This window comes from Gossypium arboreum, chromosome 10, assembly GCF_025698485.1.
Source record: "Gossypium arboreum isolate Shixiya-1 chromosome 10, ASM2569848v2, whole genome shotgun sequence".
NCBI lineage: Eukaryota > Viridiplantae > Streptophyta > Magnoliopsida > Malvales > Malvaceae > Gossypium > Gossypium arboreum.
This window is the reverse complement of record NC_069079.1, coordinates 10525210-10529982: the sequence shown is the minus strand read 5'-3', so window position 1 is coordinate 10529982 and position 4773 is coordinate 10525210. Positions and strand designations below refer to the sequence as shown.

Sequence of the window (4773 nt, the reverse complement as noted above, 5' to 3'; positions counted from 1 at the left end):
ATGTTATTTTATTTTATTTTAGAGGATATTAAAAATACATATAAACTCTTTTGATCCATTCACGCAATTCAATGGACTTCAATCTCATTTTATAATATTACAATTCTTTTACAAAATAAATTAATTCGTTGGATTTTTTTATATAAAATAAATACTTACTCAACTTTACATGAATAATTTACAATATAAAATATAAAAATTATATTATTAAAATATAGATCATGAAAATAATTATAAAATTATATAAAATTATGTTAATTTTACATCGATATAAGTCCATTTCCTTCGGTAATGATAAGATCTTTGTTGAAGGGATATTCTTAAGTAAATAGATAATTAATGTTTTTAAATTATATTGGTAATCAAATCGATCAAATTATTAGCTCACCAATTCAATTAAAATTTATTAAATTTTAAAAAATTTAAAAAGTAAAAAATTCAAAAATCGTGATTCAAACGATTTTTACTTAATTCAACTAATTCGTACTAATTCCTAAATCAATTAATTTAAAATCTCATTTCAAATTAATACCTTGACCGATTTATAATCCAACCAATCTAATTTGGTTGAAATCACATTGTAAACAACATAAGTTGATAAAAGATGAAAAGGAAAATTTTATTTTTTAAAAAGAAAGTAAACTTCAAAAGATAATAGTTTTTTTTAGGAAAAGTTGGTGATGGACACACGTGGTCGGCTAAATTGAAAAAGCAGCTGAGAAATTTAAAATAGAAAATGTAAAGAAAAGTTTCCCATTGGCGTATAAAAGAATGATTGCCGACACAAGTTTGAAGATCCAAGGCTGCCCCAAAACTTCTTCTGCTTGTCTCGGCACTGACAAAATGAAATCCAATGGTTGTTAGGAGCATAGTACTCCCATCATGGCCGTTGAATGGCAAGATAAAGGTTAGGCTACATCAAGGGCCAGCTTTTAAATGTTAAATGCCACATGATCCCTAATATTTATTTATACAAAAATAATATAAAAATATATTATCAAATGAATTGACTCATCAATCAACCTTTAATTATTCTTGTTTTCAGTGGCATCACCACATTTCTTATTTTCCTCAAATTTAATTTTTATATTTTATTTTTAAAATTGTCTTTCTATTTTAAAATTTTAAATTTCAGATTTAATTGCTAATACTATTAAAATTATTTTATTAAATTTAGGTTCATTATAAATTTATTTTTCTTAGATTATAGAATTATTAAGTGAGTATTTTTATTTCAAAATGTTACACCAATAAATTTAACAAAAAAACTTTAACAATGTTAACAATTAGATATGAATTTCTATTTATAAAAATATAGTGAATAAATTTAAAAATAGAATAATTAAATTCCAAATTTATTAAAAGTATAAAACTTATGACATATTTTAACCTAATACCCAACATACAAAACTCATAACCATAAATATACTTTTATTTTTGTGCATGTTCGGAATTTAAATTTAAGGGTAATGTATTTGTACTTAATAATTCTATAGTATTATGAGTGCTTAGGATTTCTTTGTATCTCTTTGGTGGGATTAAAATAAGAGGTCATCAAGTCGTTTATCAGGTAAGCCTCATTTCCCAACCGTCAACTGTATACCCATCTTCGTCGTTTTGGATATTTTGGAGACTGAGATCTTGTTTCCTTCGACAAATTTTCATTAACAAATTCCAATGATCGAAAGGACTATTCTATTGCCTCTTCATCCGCTCTTATATATGACGCGTCACTAGTTGCAGATGCAATGATATTCTCTTTAGCGTTTATCGTTACCAATTGACCATTTGTTACCAACTTCAATTTTTGGTGTAGTGACGACGGCATTGCTCCAGCCGAATGAATCCAAGGCCTACCCAACAAGCAATTATAAGAGGGTTTAATATCCATCACAAAAAAAGCTACCTCATATATGTTCGGACCAACTAAGAGAGGTATTTCAATTCTTCCCATCACCCTCCTTTCTGTACCATCGAATGCTCTCACTATATTTTGACACGTCTTCATATGAGAGCTATCTATTGACAACCTATTCAGTGTGGATAGAGGCAAAATGTTCAGTGCAGATCCATTGTCGATTAACACCCTTGGCAATATATATCCTTTGTAGCGAGTAGTGATGTATAGAGCCTTCGTGGATCCTATGCCCCCTGGAGGTATTTCATCGTCATTGAAAAAGATGAAATTTTCAACACATAGATTGTTAACCAGACGATCTAGCTTGTTTACAAAGATATCATCAACGACATAAGTTTCATTTAACACCTTCATCAATGCGCTACGATGTGTCTCTGAGCTCAAAAGCAAGGCTAGTACTGATATGCGAGTTAGTTGCTTGTGTAGCTGCTCTACAACACTATACTCACTATGCTTCAAGAATTTCAAAAATTCATTAGCCTCATTCTCAGTTACTGGCTCATTAACAGGTGTTCAAGTCTAGCCGTCTTTTCTTTCTTATGTTTATCTGCCAGGGTTTTTCCTTTAATTGGCTCGGTTCTTACACTTGCAGGGTCATAGCGCCTCCCATTGTGCGTGAAGAAACCAATATTCTGGCCCTCTTCTAAAGTGCTAATTGAGTTCTCCTCTCCCGAAATCATCACGTTGCAATCATAATTTCATGGAACCCTTTTGCTATCATTGTAGGGAAAAGCCACGGGTGTTCTAATGAGAAATAGCATAAATAAACCTTCCTATTACAATATTCATGAAATGTAGCAGTCTATAAGCGTATATGAGGAATAAAAATAGCGTACAAGTGTTCATATTTATATGAAAGGAAAGAGTAAAATATATAGCGTCAAAAGCATCAATGCAGGTATATGAAAGAAATGTTAAAGATGGGAGCAAATTGGCAGAAACTCAGTCTGCTGATTTCTACTCCAAAGAGATGGGGAAGTTAATGATTAATGGTTCCCTTTTTTAAGAGCACTGATCATTGTCTAATTACTACAAGGCCTAAGATATGCTTGCTGCAAAGAAAAAAGTACTAGAAATAGGTACCAAATGCTTTTTCAAGGACAAACAATCATTTATTTTATAAGCCCTGACCTGTGTCAATCAAGAAATATGTGACATATTTCAAAATCAAGAAAATGAATTTACAGAATTCTATTACATTGCTATCCAATTAGTATTGCGTCCAACGCATATACATATGCGCACTCAAACAATCACACATATACATCTTCCTTTCCCACTTGCACAAAGGACTTTGCAACATGGTTAGTAGATTCAAACATTTTCCTCCCATATAACTATCCAGACCTCATGGATGTCCATGTACAACAACCTAATCAAAAGAAACAGATCAAAGACAAAGACATGGATACATCCTTATTTCCTGACAACCTAAACAGTCTTGGAAAAAATTCTTGCTAAGAGCGTCTCAAATAATTTTCTTTCTTTAGAATCACCCAAATAATCCCCATATATTTTCAAAAAATCTGCTGTATGACTGTTCAACAGTGAACCCATCTCCAAACACACTTACTTTTAACTAGGAATAATCTTCACTACTGGAGTTACTGAAAAGGAACATCTACAGAGCATTTCTCCAGGCCCCATTGATGGGATCCACAAAACAACGCCTAGATCTTATCTAATACTCCCACTTCTGGAGGGACCCATATATCCACACAAGTAATGTGAACATTCATAACTCAGATTATCCAAAAGGAAGAAAAAAGAGAAAAATCGATTATGTTTTCAAGGTTAAAAAAAATATAAAATCGATCCATTACTGATCTTTTATGATAAAAACAACTTGGTTAACCTTATAAAAAAAATGAGCTGATTGGATAAGTCAACTAAACTAATCCAAAAAAAGAGACCCAAAAAACAAAAATATAAAAAAGAGGTAAGCAATGATCCTGATCTAGCATAAGAATTTATACCTTGCCGAAGAAGTTTCCACCTCCATCATGAAGCCTATCAACTTCATAGGTCGTAGCATGTAAAGTCCCATGGAGCAAAGTTTCCTCCATTTCTCAACTAAAAGAAAGAGAAAAGAAAGTTAATTCAACTAAGACAGAGAGATATTAACATAAGATGAACTCCAAAAGAAGAGTGGGAAACAGAGAAGATAAGTTCTTTTTAAAAAAAAAAAAAAAGCTTGCGAAGCAGAGAAATGAGCAAAGAAAAAAGGTAGATTCAAAAAAATATACCCAAGGTTAAATAAGAAGAGATCTTGATCTAAGGATATCAAGGCAGAAGTGAGAGTGAGTTGTCCTTGATTTTCTCTTTATGTAAGGGATTTATATACGCAAAATACGCGTATCTAGTTTTGTAATAATGGATATATAAATTATGGCTGCAACGTGGTGGCCGTGGGCGGACTAAAAGGAAAATTACTGACGGGAAAGAGACCCGGAAAATCAGCCCCTTAAATAGTTCCGCGTGGAGCCGAGTGATCAGGGACTACGAAAGATTTTTTTTTTTATAGGGACTGAATTACATAAAATCCCGATTTTTTCAATTCAATTTCAACTTTCTCTCTCACATTGTCAAATTTCTCTCAAATTTCTTTTAATTCCTATTAATTTTTTACTCAAATTTGATTTCTCTCTCAACTCTTTTTTATTTATTAAAATTATATTAAAATTGAAAAAAATATTTAAAAAAGAAAAGAAAAACCACACATAACTAGAAGATACCAAAATATTTAAAAGAATAAATATTGTTTTTTACATAAAAAGAAAAATCACACTGTGGCACAATAACATTGACCAAAGATTTGATTTCAAGGGAAATCATTTATAATAATATAGCTTAGG

The 4773-nt window shown here is 31.1% G+C and overlaps 1 long non-coding RNA gene across 1 annotated transcript; it reads right to left on the bottom strand.

Moving 5' to 3' along the window:
- Positions 1 to 3008: 3008 nt before the first annotated feature.
- Positions 3009 to 4411, bottom strand: LOC108487472 (uncharacterized). Its single transcript, XR_001871655.2, has 3 exons — positions 4165 to 4411; positions 3895 to 3991; positions 3009 to 3290 (listed from the first exon to the last, which is right to left on the bottom strand). It is a non-coding gene; the product is annotated as an uncharacterized LOC108487472 (long non-coding RNA).
- Positions 4412 to 4773: the final 362 nt, after the last annotated feature.